The sequence below is a fragment of the Giraffa tippelskirchi genome, chromosome X (genome assembly GCF_054371585.1).
Source record: "Giraffa tippelskirchi isolate mGirTip1 chromosome X, T2T-mGirTip1v1.2.pri, whole genome shotgun sequence".
Classification (NCBI taxonomy): Eukaryota; Metazoa; Chordata; class Mammalia; order Artiodactyla; family Giraffidae; genus Giraffa; species Giraffa tippelskirchi.
In genome coordinates, this window is record NC_137289.1 from 104,874,186 (window position 1) to 104,890,980 (window position 16,795).

At 40.8% G+C, this 16,795-nt stretch overlaps 1 long non-coding RNA gene across 1 annotated transcript in view; it reads right to left on the reverse strand.

Annotated features, from left to right (window-relative positions):
* Window positions 1-1,717: 1,717 nt before the first annotated feature.
* The window catches only part of LOC145536381 (uncharacterized), a 98,766-nt gene continuing 83,688 nt past the window's right edge, over window positions 1,718-16,795 (reverse strand). The window contains exon 2 of the long non-coding RNA XR_014075811.1: window positions 1,718-5,260. This is a non-coding gene — a long non-coding RNA (uncharacterized LOC145536381). The remainder of the gene's footprint in view (window positions 5,261-16,795) is intronic.

Sequence of the window (16,795 nt, forward strand, 5' to 3'; positions counted from 1 at the left end):
TAATTTCTGAGGATGCCCAGGCTTCCTTACACAAGCTCCTGTTTCCCCCTAGGGATTATATGGGTGAGAGAGTTTTCATTCACTCTCCCTTTCTTCTTACATGAACACCCCAAACCACACTCAGGGATTGCATGGCCACTGCAAGATTTGGCCTAGGCCTGGGTTCTCTGCCATCTGCAACCTTGGTGCACTCTGACTGGCTCAGGGGAATTTGATCTCAAGAAAAGAACTCACGGGGCCAATCCTCTCCCTAAAGAATATCTCTCTGGGACCAGAAAATGAACCAGAGACTGATGGCCTGAGCCCTCCTCTGGAAAATTTTTTCACCGTTTGCCAACAGCGGGCATGGCTGAGAGGGACTATCTGCTAAGCAGGGAACTTTGCATAACTTGACCCTCTGCCTTCCATAGCTGTTGGAAGTTTAACCCCCTTCATATCCTGAGGATGGTTTAACTTCTCAGAAGGATACATGGTATATTCTACTCATGATCTGGTGACCACAGAAACCATCATCTATCCACATTTCTTTTCAACTTCTGTTCATTTCACTGTTGTCCTCACCTCCCTCTCCCCTCTTCTAGGAGTTTGTTCCCCAGGGCCCCATGCCACAATTAGACAACCTCACATAGATCTGAGCTTTGGCTTTGAGTTCTCTGTGAGGTAAACTTTGGACTCAGGCTCAGCACAGAGGGCAGGGCCTAGAATGAAAAGAGGTTCACAAGCAAGACGATTACTTTGGTCAAAAGAAAATCTTTTCCTTGTGGCCTGTTCAGCAGGATCTATTGGTTTTCACATCATTTATCCCACACATGCAGATGCAACATGCTTGTTTAAAAGCCTAGTGGACTCATAGAGTCAATCCCTAGAGTAATATATGACAGTTTTACTGACACTAGAGCTGCCACTGACCATCGTTGACACAACAGAGAGCAAACCTACTTGACCACATACAGGTGTACCTTGGAGGTATTGCAAGTTTGGTTCCAGATTGCCACAATAAAACAAATACCAATAAAGTTGGTCACATGAATTTGTTGGTTTCCCAGTGCTTATAAAAGTTATGTTTACCCTATACTGTTGTCTATTGAGTTAAAAACATGTACCTACCTTAAATATAAATATTAATACTTTATTGCTAAAAATTACTTTAAAAGCTTTTTTCTTCTTCCTCCGCATCTCCTAAACTCACCAGGAGCAGGCCAAAGATTATTCCCAACCACTGCTGCGTTTTACCTCAGCCTGTTTTGCACATGACTTATCTTTCTAGAAAGGAAGCAATTTCGCCAAAGTCAACTGTGGGCTGGTATGCAACCTTAGACTGCGATCTTGAGGGACGAAGAGGTATTGGGAAAAGAGAACTGAAGACAGGAATTGGTTGAACTTTTCGGTAACAGAACAGTCTGTACAAACCCAGTTTGTACATTTGAGTCCTTGACTTACCAAGTGAAATGTGCCATAACTGCTCATCGCTTTTTTGTTTTCCCAACAGCAGGTGCCTAGTCCAGAATGTTCCTTAAATTTAAGACTTCTGACACATACTTGTGCCTAGAAGTGGTTCACATCAGAATCAGACAGGCTCCTGGACTGGCACACTGAAAAGCAGGACCTTACTCGAGATGAACATTACTAATAATATAGAAAAAAGTATATTCATAGAATACAAAGAAATAGTTGTAAAATATGACCAAGAATGCAAAAAAGACAGCACCACATGAAATAGACAAAATCTTGAACATTTTGAGTTAGTATTTTCTTTAAAGAAAAGTTATTTGGCTAATAATTTGACAAGCACTTTCCAGACCTTAAATTGTTTGAGGATTCTTTCACTCCAAACATGCTTTTCCATTCCTTAAATTAGAAAATAAATCCATGTTTAAATTTTCCTGAACACCTTTAACACAATCAAGATGGTTACCATACCCGTCACCTCCAAAAACTTCTTTTTCCCCCTTTGTATTACTTTCCTCTCTACTTCACCCATCCCTGTCCCTAGGCAACCACTGATCTGCTTTCTTTCACTATTGTCTTCATTTCACTAAATGCCTTTTGCATTTTGTAGAATTTTACATAAATGTAATAATATACTATATTCTCTTTTTTGTCTTTTTAACTTAGCATAATTATTTTGAGAGTTTTTCCAATGCTGTTATTTGAAGCAATAAGTTATTTCTTATTGTTTTTGTATGATGTTTCATCATATGACTATTTGGGCTGTTCTCAGTTTTGAATACTACAAATAAGCTGCTATGGGTATTCATGTACAAGTCTTTGTGAGACCTATGCTTTCATTTCACTTAGATAAAATCTTAAGAGCAGCACTATGTTAACTGTATGTTTAGCATTTTAAGAAACCACCAAACTGTTTCCAAATATCTGTAACATATAATCTCATCACTTACTCATATGATGAGTTTTTTTATTTGAACCATTCTAATAGGTGTAGTGTGATATATCATTTTAGTTTTAATGAATATCTCCTCAATTGCTTATAATGTTGAGCATCTTTCATATTCTTAATTGCCACCAGTTTATCTTATTTGGTGAAGTGTCTGTTCAAATGTTTTCCCATTCTATTTGTTTAGTTTACTTGTTACTGATTTTTAGCAGTTCTTTATGTATTCTAATTACAAGACCTTTGATGGTTATATATTTGCAGGTATTATCTCCCATTCTGTTTTACCTGTCATTTTCCTAATAGTGTCCTTATTGGAATGAATTATTTTAATTTGGATGATATCCTACTTATTGATTTTGCCTATTATACTTCATAGTTTTGGCTACCTATTTATTTTTGCCCAATCCAAGTTTCCTTAGATTTTTTTTCCCTATCATTTCTTCTAGAACTGTCATGGTGTTAGCTCTTAAAATTAAGTTTAATGTTCAATTCTACTTTTTAATCCTTTATATTTATTATTGTGGTATATCACATTTATTGATTTGCATATATTGATACATCATTGCATCCCAGAGTGTGTCTAAATTTGTTTTAGGTTGTGCCTATTTTTATTTTATTTTATTTATTTTTTGATTGGAGGATAATTGCTTTACAATATTGTATTGGTTTCTGCCATAGAGCAGCATCAATCAGCCATAGATATACACACGCCCCCTCCCACCTTAACCTCCCTCTCACTTCCCACCCCATTGCTTTCTCAGTAGTGTTTTGTTCAATTTCCACATATTTGTGATTTTTTATGTTTTCTTCCTGTTATTTATTTCTGTTTAGTTTCATGCCATTGGAGTCAGGAAAGATACTTGATATATTTTCAGTCTTCTTGAATTTGTTAAGATTTCGTTTGTGCCAAACATATTATTCATCTTGGAGAATATTTCACGAGCTCTTAAGAATATGAATTGCTGCTTTGGATGGAAAGTTCTCCATATATCTGTTAGGTTCATTGGATCCAAGTTGTTGTTCAAGTCCAATGTTTCTTTATTGATTTTTCTGTCTGTACTATTTATTCTTTGCTCATAGTGGGTTATTGATGTCCCCTACTGTTATTGTATTGTTGCCTATTTCTACCTTTGGATCTGTCATGAATTGCCTTATTTATTTAGGTGGTCTAATACTGGAGATATTTTCTCTTGAGGAATTGACCACATATTTTCTTTCTCTCTTATTACAGTTTTTATCTTAAAATCTATTTTCTCTGAAATAAGTATAGCTAACCCTGCTCTCTTTTGGTTTTGTGTACATGGAATATCTTCTTCAGCCATTTACTTTGAGCATAAGTATGTCCTTAAATCTGTAATTAGTTCACTGTAGGCAGCTTATGGTTGAGTCTTTTTAAAAAAATTGCATTTAACCACCATGTCCTTTAATTGGACAATTTAGTCTATTTACATTTAAAATAATTATCAATAAGTAAAACTTACTGGGGGCTTCCCTAATGGCTCAGGCAGTGAAGAATCTGCCTGCAATGCAGGAGACGTGGAATTCAATCAATCCCTGGGTCAGGAAGATCCCCTGAAGAAGGGAATAGCAGTCTACTCCAGTATTCTTACCTGGAGAATTCCAGGGACAAAGGAGCCTGGCAGGCTACATTCCATGGAGTTGCAAGAGTCAGACATGACTGAGCGACTAACACTTTCACTTTTAAGGACTTTTGCCATTTCTTAATTGTTTTCTGAGATTATTATAGATTCTTTGTTACATTTTTTTCTTGATGTCTTTGTGATTTAGTAATGGTCTGTAGTAATATCCTTTGATTTCTTTCACTTTTGTGTATTGACTATAGGTTTTTGCTTTGTGGTTACCATGAGGCTTACATGAAATACCTTATAACAATCTGATTTAACCTGATGACAACATAAATTTTATAGCATGCAAAATATCAACATTTTTCCTTCTCCCAGACACATTCTATATTTTTGGTATCACAGTTTACATCTTTTTATACAGTATCAGTTCAGTTCAGTTGCTCAGTCGTGTCCGACTCTTTGCGACCCCATGAACTGCAGTACGCCAGGCCTCCCTGTCCATCACCAACTCCCTGAGTTCACCCAAACTCATGTCCATCGAGTTGGTGATGCCATCCAGCCATCTCATCCTCTGTCGTCCCCTTCTCCTTCTGCCTTCAATCTTTCCCAACATCAGGGTCTTTTCAAATGAGTCAGCTCTTCACATCAGCTTGCCGAAGTACAGGAGTTTCAGCTTCAACATCAGTCCTTCCAAAGAACACTCAGGACTGATCTCCTTTAAGATGGACAGATTGGATCTCCTTGCAGTCCAAGGGATTCTCAAGAGTCTTCTCCAACACCACAGTTCAAAAGCATCAATTCTTCGGCGCTCAGCTTTCTTTATAGGCCAACTCTCACATCCATACATGACCACTGGAAAAACCATAGCCTTTAGACAGAACTTTGATGGCAAAATAATGTCTCTGCTTTTTAATATGCTGTCTAGATTGGTCATAACTTTCCTTCCGAGGAGTAAGCATCTTTTAATTTCATGGCTGCAGTTATCATCTGCAGGGATTTTGGAGCCCAGAAAAATAAAGCCTAACACTGTTTCCACTGTTTCCCCATCTATTTCCCATGAAGTGATAGGACTGGATGCCATGATCTTAGTTTTCTGAATGTTGAGCTTTAAGCCAACTTTTTCGCTCTCCTCCTTCACTTTGATCAAGAGACTCTAGTTCTTCTTCAATTTCTGCCATAAGGGTGGTGTCATCTGCATATCTGAGGTTATTGATATTTCTCCTGGCAATCGTGATTTCAGCTTGTGCTTCCTCCAGCCCAGAGTTTCTCATGATGTACTCTGCATATAAGTTAAACAAGCAGGGTGTCAATATACAGCCTTGACATACTCCTTTTCCTATTTGGAACCAGCCTGTTATTCTATGTCCAGTTCTAACTGTTGCTTCCTGACCCGCATACAGGTTTCTCAAGAGGCAGGTCAGGTGGTCTGGTATTCCCATCTCTTTCAGAATTTATAAAGTATATACATGAGCAAATTATTGTAGCTTTATATTTTTTAATTGTTTTTAACCTTTACACTATGATTTACATACACCATTGAATATTACCTCCACCATAGTTTGGCCCCAGGTAAATAGCAGGGAGGGAACACAGCTCCACCCATCAACAAAAAATTGGATTAAAGATTTACTGAGCATGGCCCCGCCCATCAGAACAAGATCCAGTTTCCCCCTCAGTCAATCTCTCCCATCAGGAAGCTTCCATAAGCCTTTATCCTTCTCCATCAGAGGACAGACAGACTGAAAACCACAATCATAGAAAACTAACCAATCTAATCACATGGACCACAGCCTTGTCTAACTCAATGAAATTATGAGCCATGTTGTGTAGTGCCACCCAAGACGGATGGGTCATAGTGGAGAGTTCTGACAAAATGTGATCCACTGGAGAAGGGAATAGCAAACCACTTCAGTATTCTTGCCTTGAGAACCCCATGAACAGTATGAAAAGGCAAAAAGATAGGACACTGAAAGATGAACTCCCCAGGTCGGTAGGTGCCCAATATGCTACTGGAGATCAGTGGAGAAATAACCCCAGAAAGAATGAAGAGACTGAGCCAAAGCAAAACCAACACCCAGTTATGGATGTGACTGGTGATGGAAGAGCAAGGTCTGATGCTGTAAAGAGCAATATTGCATAGGAACCTGGAATGTTAGGTCCATGAATCAAGGAAAATTGGAAGTGGTCAAACAAGAGATGGCAAGAGTGAACGTCGACATTTTAGGAATCAGTGAACTAAAATGGACTGGAATGGGTGAATTCAACACAGATGACCAATATGTCTACTACTGTGGGCAAGAATCCCTTATAAGAAATGGAGTAGCCATCATAGTCAACAAAAGAGACTGAAAGGCAATGCTTGGATGCAGTCTCAGAAACGACAGAATGCAGTCTTCGTTTCCAAGGCAAACCATTCAATATAACAGGAATCCAAGTCTATGCCAAAACCTGTATTCTGGAGAAGCTGAAGCTGAATGGTTCTTTGAAGACCTACAAGACCTTTTAGAACTAACACCGCTAAAAAGATGTCCTTTTCCTTATAGAGGACTGGAATGCAAAAGCAAGAAGTCAAGAAACACCTGGAGTAACAGGCAAATTTGGCCTTGGAGTACAGAATGAAGCAGGGCAAAGGCTGATAGAGTTTTGCAAAGAGAACACACAGGTCATAGCAAACACCCTCTTCCAACAACACAAGAGAAAATTCTATACATGGGCATCACCAGATGGTCAACACCGAATTCAGATTGATTATATTTTTGCAGCCCAAGAGGGAGAAGCTCCATACAGTCAGCAGAAACAAGACTGGGAGCTGACTGGCTCAGATCATGAACTCCTTATTGCCAAATTCAGACTGAAATTGAAGAAAGTAGGCAAAACTACTAGACCATTCAGGTATGACCTAAATCAAATCCCTTATGATTATACAGTGGAAGTGAGAAATAGATTTAAGGGATTAAATCTGATAGACAGAGTGCCTGATGAACTATGGACAAAGGTTGGTGACACTGTACAGGAGACAGGGATCAAGAGCATCCCCTAAAAAAGAAATGCAAAAAAGCAAAATGGCTGTCTGAGGAGGCCTTACAAATAGCTGTCAAAACAAAAGAAGCGAAAAGAAGAGGAAGAAAGGAAGTTAAACCCATTTGAATTCAGAGTCCAAAGAAAAGCAAGGAGAGATAAGAAAGCCTTCCTCAGTGATCGGTGCAAAGAAATAGAAGGAAAAAATGGAATGGGAAAGACTGGAGATCTCTTCAAGAAAATTAGAGATACCAAGGGAACATTTCATGCAGAGAAGGGCTAAATAAAGGACAGAAATGGTATGGACCTAACAGAAGCAGAAGATATTAAGAAGAGGTGGCAAGTATACATAGAGGAACTGTACAAAAAAGATCGGCATGACCCAGATAATCATGATGGTGCTATCACTCACCTAGAGCCAGACATCCTGGAATGTGAAGTCAAGTGGGCCTTAGAAAGCATCACTATGAACAAAGATAGTGGAGATGATGGAATTCCAGCTAAGCTATTTCAAATCCTAAAAGATGATGCTCTGAAAGTGCTGAACTCAATATGCCAGCAAATCTGGAAAACTCAGCAGTGGCCACAGGACTGGAAAGATCAGTTTTCATTCCAATCCCTAAGAAAGGCAATGACAAAGAATGCTCAAAGTACCACACAATTGCACTCCTCTCACACACTAGTAAAGTAATGCTCAAGATTCTCCAAGCCAGGCTTCAAAAATGCATGAACTGTGAACTTCCCAATGTTCAAGCTGGTTTTAGAAAAGGCAGAGGGACCAGAGATCAGATTGCCAACATCAGCTGGATCATTGAAAAAGCAAGAGAGTTCTACTTCTGCTTTATTGACTATGCCAAAGCCTTTGACTGTGTGGATCACAATAAACTGTGGAAATTTCTGAAAGAGATGGGAATACCAGACCACCTGACCTGCCTCTTGAGAAACCTGTATGTGGGTCAGGAAGCAACAGTTAGAACTGGACATAGAATAACAGACTGGTTCCAAATAGGAAAAGGAGTACTTCAAAACTGTATATTGTTACCCTGCATATTTAACTTATATGCAGAGTACATAATGAGAAACGCTGGGCTGGATGAAGCACAAGCTGGAATGAAGATTGCCGGGAGAAATATGTATAACCTCAGATATGCAGATGACACCACTCTTGTGGCAGAAAGTGAAGAAGAGCTAAAGAGCCACTTGATGAAAGTGAAAGAGGAGAGTGCAAAAGTTGGCTTAAAACTCAATATTCACAAACTAAGATCATGGCATCCGGCCCCATCACTTCATGGGAAATAGATGGGGAAAAAGAGGAAACAGTGTCAGACTTTATTTTGGGGGGCTCAAGAATCACTGCAAATTGTGACTGCAGCTATGAAAATAAAAGACGCTTACCCCTTGGAAGGAAAGTTATGACCAAACTAGACAGCATATTAAAAAGCAGAGACATTACTTTGCCAACAAAGACCATCTAGTCAAAGCTACGGTTTTTCCAGTAGTCATGTATGGATGTGAGTTTTGGACTATAAAGAAAGCTTAGTGCTGAAGAATTGATGGTTTTGAACTGTGGTGTTGGAGAAGACTCTTGAGAGTCCCTTGGACTGCAAGGAGATCCAACCTGTCCTTCCTAAATGAGGTCAGTCCTGAGTGTTCTTTGGACGAACTGATGTTGAAACTGAAACTCCAATACTTTGGCCATCCAATGCGAAGAGCTGACTCATTTGAAAAGGCCTTGATGCTGGGTAAGATTGAAGGCGGGAGGAGAAGGGAATGACAGAGGATGAGATGGTTCGATGGCATCACAGACACAATGGACATGAGTTTGTGTAAACTCCTGTAGTTGGTGATGGACAGGGAGGCCTGGTGTGCTGCAGTCCATGAGGTCTCAAAGAGTCAGACAGGACTGAGCAACTGAACTGAACTGAAGTGAACTGATTGAATATTAATGTATTTTGAATTTGACTGTATGTTTGCCTTTACCAGCCAGTTTTATACCATTACATGATTTCATGTTACTTGTTATTATTCCTTCTTTTATGCTTGAAGAACTCCCTTTAATATTTCCTATGAGGCAGTTCTAGGGGTAATAATCTTCTTCCGCTTTTTATTTGGAAGCATCTTTTTCTCACTTCCATTTCAGAAAGGTAACTTTGCCAGGTAAAGTATTCTTGGCTGGCAGATTATTTTTTCTTTCAGGTCTGTCAGAATATATTATCCTACTCTCACCTGGCCAGCAAGGTTTCTTATGAGAAACCCTCTTATAACCTTATTGGGGGTTCCTTTTCATGTGACAAGCTTATTTTCTCTTCCTGCTTCAAGATTCTGTCCTTTGTCTTCAATTTTTTGACAGTTTTACTTTGACTGCCTTGGTGAAGTCTTCGTTGAGTTGAACCTAATTTAAGATCTTTAAATTTTATGTGCCTGGATGTTCATCTGGGCAAAGCCCCAGATTTGGAAAGTTTTCATTTCATTATTTTTAAAATAATCTGTCTTCCCTTTCTCTCTCTCTTTTCTACTCCTGGGATTCCTGCAGTACAAATGTTGTTTAGTTACTTGGTGTTACCTAAGTCCCATCAGCTTTCTTCATTTCTTTCCACTGTTTTCTCTTTTCATTCTGCCTGGATAATTTCAAGTGATCTGTCTTCACATTCGCTGATTCTTCTGCTTGATTGAGTCAGTATTGGAGTTGTATATTGCATTTTTGGGCTTTCCAGGTTGCTCTAGTGGTAAGGAACCCACCTGCCAATGCAGGAGACATAAGAGACACGGGTTCAATCCCTGGATAGGGAAGACCCCCTGGAGGAAGGCATGGCAACCCACTCCAGTATTCTTGCCTGGAGAATCCCATGAACAGAGGAACCTGGAGGACTACAGTCCATAGGGTTGCAAGAGTCAGACACAACTGAAGTGACTTAGCATGCACGCACATTCCATTTTTAGTTCATTCCATTATTTAGCACCAAAATTTTGTTTTTAAAACTATTTTCATATCTTTGTTGAATTTCTAATTTTTTTCTTGCATTGTATTTCTGATTTTGTTAAATTGTATATCTCTCTTCTCCTGTAGCTTTCTGAGCTTCTTTAGAACAATTGTTTTGAATTCTTTCTCAGGCAGTTCATGGCGCTCCACTTTTTTAGGCCAGTTATTGGAGGTTTATTGTATTCCTGTGGGGGAATCATGTTTCCCTATTTCGTTGTGATCTCTGTAGCCTTCGTAGGTGTCTGAAAATTTGAAGTGGCAGCAAACTAGTCTAAACTTTACAGATTGTCTTTAGTAAGGAAGGTCATTCAGCTGTCCTTGGGTGGAATGCTAGAATGTGTTGTGGCTCTGGATCTAATGATATGTTATGCCAAGTGGGATGTGATGTCTTCTCAGTTCATGAAGGTGGTGTCCAAAATGTGGACAGCTATGTGATCTTTGACAGTGAAAGTCAATGAAGGGTTCATTGCGGCTGCAAAGACTGATGGAGTCCTCAGCATTTCCTCCAGATACAGCAGTGAAGAATGTGGGCAGGTGGTAGTGGCCAGAACCAATGGCTCCAATGCGCATGCTTGGCTATGTGGATGAGCTGTGGGTTCCTGCATAGTAGCAGGGGTTGGCTACAGGCACATGAGCTGTGGTGAGGTTCAGGGTCAGTGGCAGGGGCTGGGATCAACTACAGGTAAACGAGAAACTGTGATGTCCCAGTCTGTCAATTTGTACTTCTATGGTTTCAGGGGCTATACACAGATATCTTGTATGGCCAAGTGCTCCACTGAAGGTAGTTGGGGAAGATTTAGTGCAGGTGTATGTCTGAAGGAGTTACTTCTGTTCATGTATGGTGGCATAGGCCAGTGACAGGAGTCTGTGCTGACTCAGGGCACCTGAGCAGCTGTAAAGACCTGGGCTGTTGACATGAACTCATGTGGCTACAGGGGCTACCCACAGGCATGTGAATAATGGCAGTGGCCAGTGAAGGGAATAGAAGCTAACAGTGCAAGGTCATGCCCATATCTTTAGGTGTTGGCTTATGTGAGGTGCAGGCCTCCATCAGGGATTAGGACCAGCTCCTGATACAGAGGCATCTGTGAGGTCTTGCCTGTTGGCATGTCCTTCATGTCCTTGTGTGGTTGCAGGGGCTTACTATGAGCACACACATGGCAGTGAAGGATGTGGACAGGAGTTGGAGCTAGTATTAGGAAAGGGTAGAACTGTAGGTGCTAGCTGCAGGCATGCCTGGTGGTGCAGTGACAGTAGTTGGGGCTAGATCTGGATGCACAAACAGCTGTGCAGGCCTGGGCTGTCAGTGTGCACTCATGTATCAGCAGGAGCTAGCCAAATGTATACAGAGCTGTAGAGGTTGGTGACAGAACTTAGGGCATGCAGGTGCAAGGCTGTAGTTGCTAGCTGTGCATATGTGCAGTGATACAGGCCAGTGACAGTAGTCAGGGCCAGATATAGGCCCATGAGCATCTGTAGAGGCCTTTGATATCAGTGTGTTGCTACAGGGGATAGCCGAAGGTACCCGCACAGCAGTAAAATCTAGTGACAAGAATCATGCCAGATCTGGGCTCATGAGAAACTGCAAGACCCTGTGCTATTGTCATGTCCTTGTTCATCTAGAAGTGCTAGCTGCAGATCCTCTTGTAGTGGGATTTGGCCAAGGCACAGCTTCAGAGGCTAGAGTTGACTACCTGTGCAAATCCCAGGGCCAAGAGCTTTTGTGGAGGTGCTGGACTGGGCAGCTGAGGAAAAAGAAGTGAGCAGGGAGGGACTCAGGCAACAGGCTTTTGTGAATGTGAAAAGTTTGGGGATCCTCAGTGGCAAAAGATGCTGAGGTCCTCTATGGATCCATGGACTTCTCTCTGGTCCATGATGAGGTCCTGACTGATGTAAGCTCGGCATATCTGCAGCATATGGTAAGGCTATTGAGGTCATCAGGCTTCCCTTGTGGCTCAGCTGGTAAAGAATCCACCTGCAATGCAGGAGACCTGGGTTCAACCCCTGAGTTGGGAAGATCCCCTGGAGAAGGGGAAGGCGACCCACTCCAGTATTCTGGCCTGGAGAATTCCATGGACTGTAGTCCATGGTGTCACAGAGTCAGACATGACTCAGTGACTTTCACTTTCACTTTTCATTGAGGACATCAGTAGCAACGGCTGATGGGACCACAGAACAAACCATTGGGAACCACAGTCACTCCTGCCCTCGGCCTGATACAGGTAGCCCCCGACCTTCTTCCTTGTTCCTACCCATCTCTGTACATCTCAGCTTTTATTTATAGGTGTGTGCATGCTCAGTGGTGTCCAACTCTTTGTGAACCTATGGACTGTAACCCACCAGGGTCCTCTGTCCATGGAATTTTACAAGCAAGAATACTGTAGTGGGTTGCTATTTCCTCCTCCAGAGGATCTTCCTGACCCAGGGATCGAACCCATGTCTCCTTTCTGTCTCCAGCACTGCAGGCAGAGTCTTTACCACTTAGCCATCAGGGAAGTCCCATTTATACATGAGGTCAACTCAAAGCAGGTTCTTAGCGTAGTGCACAGAATGGCTGGGAAGGCTAGCTTCTCACTCTCTCTCCTTTTCCAAACTCTCTCAGGCCAGGAAGTTACCTCTTGGTATTGAGTAGTGCCAGCCTGGGGGATGGGATAATGCAGGAATTTGAAAGTGGCAGCTATTCTCAGGATTTATGTTCCACTTTGGAACAAAATAAAAGAAAATAAAACTTAAGTGATCTCCTGAGCTGTCACAGAACTATTTTTTTATTCATGGGTAACAATCTAATTGTTATTTGTCAAAGAAGAGAAGCTGTTATCTCCTACTCCACCATATTGGCCCATTCCTTTACTTTCAGTAATTATGAGCTTCTACATTTAATGTGATTTAAAAATAGAAAGCATATGGCTGGGTGTTTTTATGATCCACTCTTGGTCTTGGTGTTCAGACTGGTGTATTGAAGGATAACTACTTTACGATATTGTGTTGGTTTCATCCATGAATTAACATGAATCAGCCATAGGTATACATATGTTCCCTCCCTTTTGAATGTCCCTCCCATCTCCCACCCCATCCCACACCTCTAGGTTGTTACAGAACCCAAGTTTGAGTTCTCTGAGTCACACAGCAAATTTCCATTGGATATCTATTTTATATATGGTAGTGTATATGTTTCCATGTTACTCTCTCCATTTGTTCCACATTCTCCTTCCTCCACCCAGCCCTGCGTCCACAAGTCTGTTCTTTATATCCACATTTCCATTGCTGCCCTGCAAATAGGTTCACTAGTACTGTCTTTCTAGATTCCATATATATGTGTTAATATGAGATGTTTGTTTTGCTCTGTCTGACTTACTTCACTCTGTATAATAGCCTCTAGGTTCATCCACCTCATTAGAACAGACTCAAATGCATTCCTTTTTATGGCCTGGTAATATTCCATTGTATATACAAGCTTCTTTATCCATTCCATCAGTCGATGGACATCTAGGTTGCTTCCATGTCCTAGCTATTGTAAACAGTGTTGCAGTGAACATTGGGATACATGTATCTTTTTCAATTTTGGTTTTCTCAGGATATATGCCTAGTAGTGGGATTGCTGGGTCATATGATAGTTATATTCTTAGTTTTTTAAGGAATATCCATACTGTCTTCCACAATGGCTGTATCAATTTATATTCCCACCAACAGTGCAAGAGCGTTCCCTTTTCTCCACACATTCTCCAGTATTTATTGTTTGTAGATTTTTTGATGATGTAGGCCATTAACTTTTGAAGTAATATTGATATAGCTGGATTGATATGTACCTATTTTTTACATTGGGGTATAGTTGCTTTACAATGTTAGTTTCAGCTATATAACAAAGTGAATCTGTTATATGTGTATATATATATATATATATATATATATATATATATATATATCCCCTCTCTCTTGGGTCTCCCTTCCACACCCCACTCCCACCCATCTAGGTCATCACAGAGCACCTAGCTGAGTTCCCTGCACTATACATCAGGTTCCCACTAGCTATTTGTTTTACACATGGCAGTGCAGAAGATGTGGTAAATAAATACAATGGAATATCAATCAGCCATATTGGGTATTCATGGATGATATTGGGTCATTTGTGGATGGGCCCAGAGTCTGTCATACAGAGTGAAGTAAGTCAGAAAGAGAAAAATAAGTACTATGTGTAACTCTTTTCTATTTATAGCCTTGTTCTTTCTTTTCATTTTGGTCTTCCACGATTTATCTGCCTTCTTTTGTTTTAATTCAGCATTTTATGTCATCCCATTTTTCTCCTTTCTTGGCATATCATTGTACTTTACTTAAGACATATTTTTGTCTCCCTTTTGTTGGCAATATACATTTAAAGCTAATTCAAATCCATTTTTCAAGTAGCATTACATTACTCCACATGTAATTGAAGGGCCTTAAAACAGAGTATTCTCAGTTCCTCACTTTCCCTTATGAAATTTCTGTAAATCATTTCACTTATCTGAAAGATATAATCACTTCCTACAAGGATACTACTATGATTTTGAATACACAGTTGTCTGTTAAGGATAAGGAAAATATTATTTTTCTTTGCCTTCATATATTTCTTCTCAAGCACCTTTCCTTTATTTTTGTATAACATAATTTCTGACTTATAACATTCCAAATTTTCTGAAGATTTTAAAAACAAATTCTTAAAATGCAGGACTACTGATAACCAGGGCTCTCAACTTTTGTTTGTTTAAGAAAATCTGTATCTCAATCACTTTTTTAATTAATTTATTTATTTTAATTGGAGGATAAGTACAATATTGTAGTGGTTTTTGCCATACATTGACATCACTCGGCCACGGTTTCACATGTGTCCCCCCATCATGAACTCCCCTCCCAACTCCCTCCCCACCCCATCCCTCTGGGTTGTCCCAGAGCACTGACTTTGAGTGCCCTGCTTCTTGCATCGAACTTGCACTGGTCATCTACTTTACATATAGTAATATACACGTTTCAGTGCTAGTCTCTCAAATCATCCCACCCTCACCTTCTCCCACATAGTCCAAAAGTCTGTTCTTTACATCTGTGTCTCTTTTGCTGCCTTACATATAGGATTGTGAGCAAAGTAACTCAATCAGTTTTAAAAGACAATTCAAATTGATCCAGAATTCTAGATTGGTATAGATTTTTTTCATCAATTTAAATACTTAACACCACTCACTTCTTGATGCACAGTTTCTTTGTGTGTGTGTGTGTGTGTGTGTGCACGCACGTGTATGTATGTGCTACTTCCTTTTTGATTTTTAAAATTTTATGGAAGTGCAGTTGATTTACAATATTATATTAGTTTCAGGTGTACAGCATAGTGATTAAATATTTTATACTTCATTATAGTGATTATAAAATGATTATAAAATATTGCCTATATTTCCTATGCTGTAAGATATATGCTTGTAACTTATTTATATTATACATAGTAGGGTGTACCTCAATTCATTTCCCCTATCTTGCCCATCTGCACTGCTTTCACCCGCTGGTAATTACTAGTTTGCTCTCTATATTAGTGAAGCTGTTTCTGTTTTGTTATATTTACTTTTTTACTTTATTATTCGACATATAAGTGATAACATAGAGTATTTGTCTTTTTCTGACTTATTTCACCAAGCAGAATACCCTCTGGGCCCATCCATGTAGTTGCAAATGACAAAATCGAAATTACTTTCTGGTGGCTGGGTAATATTCCACTGTATGTATGTGTATCCATACAGAAATTGGGAGGAGGATAAAGGTGAGGGCTGCGAGGATATGCCATCATCCAGTGGCAGGGCCTGGTGACCAGTGTGGGTGAAGAGCCGGTGGCATGCAGGGACCCAGGCCCCGACTCCCCATCTCATAAGGGCTCCGAGCTCTTCTCCCACAACCACCATGAGGAGTCGAGGCCAACAGCTGCTTCCGGGTCAGAGGCTGACTCAGGCACCAGGAAGCCCTGATGCCGCATCCCCCGAGAATAAACTGACAAGTTTTACCTCAGCCACCCGACTGTCATCCCGATCAACTCTGCCTCCGCCTCTGCCTCCAAGGAGCCAGCCATGGGCTCCCGCGTGGGTGGGATGCAGCTTGGGGACCCCAACCCACCCACCCCACCCGCCTGAGCCAGAGACTCAGGGTCTCGGCTCGTGAGTGGCCGGATTGACCTGGGGTCACTTCTTCTTTCTCCCTTGTTTTCTGAGAGTATATGTAAAGTGACCTTATGAGGGGGAGGGGTGGGGGAAGAAAATGCAGCACACTAAAACAGAACGAATGAGTGAAAACAAGTGAAGAGGGAGAGAGGTCAGTAACATAGTCCCATCTTCTCTGGAGATGCTGGGCAGTGGCCAGAAAGCCCAGTCAGCCCCCAGATCATGAGGGTCCAACATGGAGCTGAACCCGCCTGGGTGCCATCTTGGTAAGCTGAAGCGTACGAAACTTTTGTGTCCTTATAAAATGCTCTGCTTGACCAGAACCACATGCACGTGGTCAGCCAACCCCAAGCCAAGCCAGCCCTGGCTTCCCAACTTATCTCCTTGCTCATTGCATCCCAAACAACAGCGACCCCACAGACCCAGCCAATCAGGTAGTTTCCATTTTTCTCTTCCTTGTTCTCTATCCTATATAAGCTTCCTGCCTTCCTCTTCAGGATGCAGCTCTTCCAAAAGAAACTGTCCACTTTATGAAGGGTTAAGCAAAGTGTGTTTTAATCACCTCAATTGTCTTCTTAATCATCATTTATTTCTTTTTTTTAATTTCTGCAAATATTTTTTAAAAGGTGTTTATTTTGTTAGGGCTTCC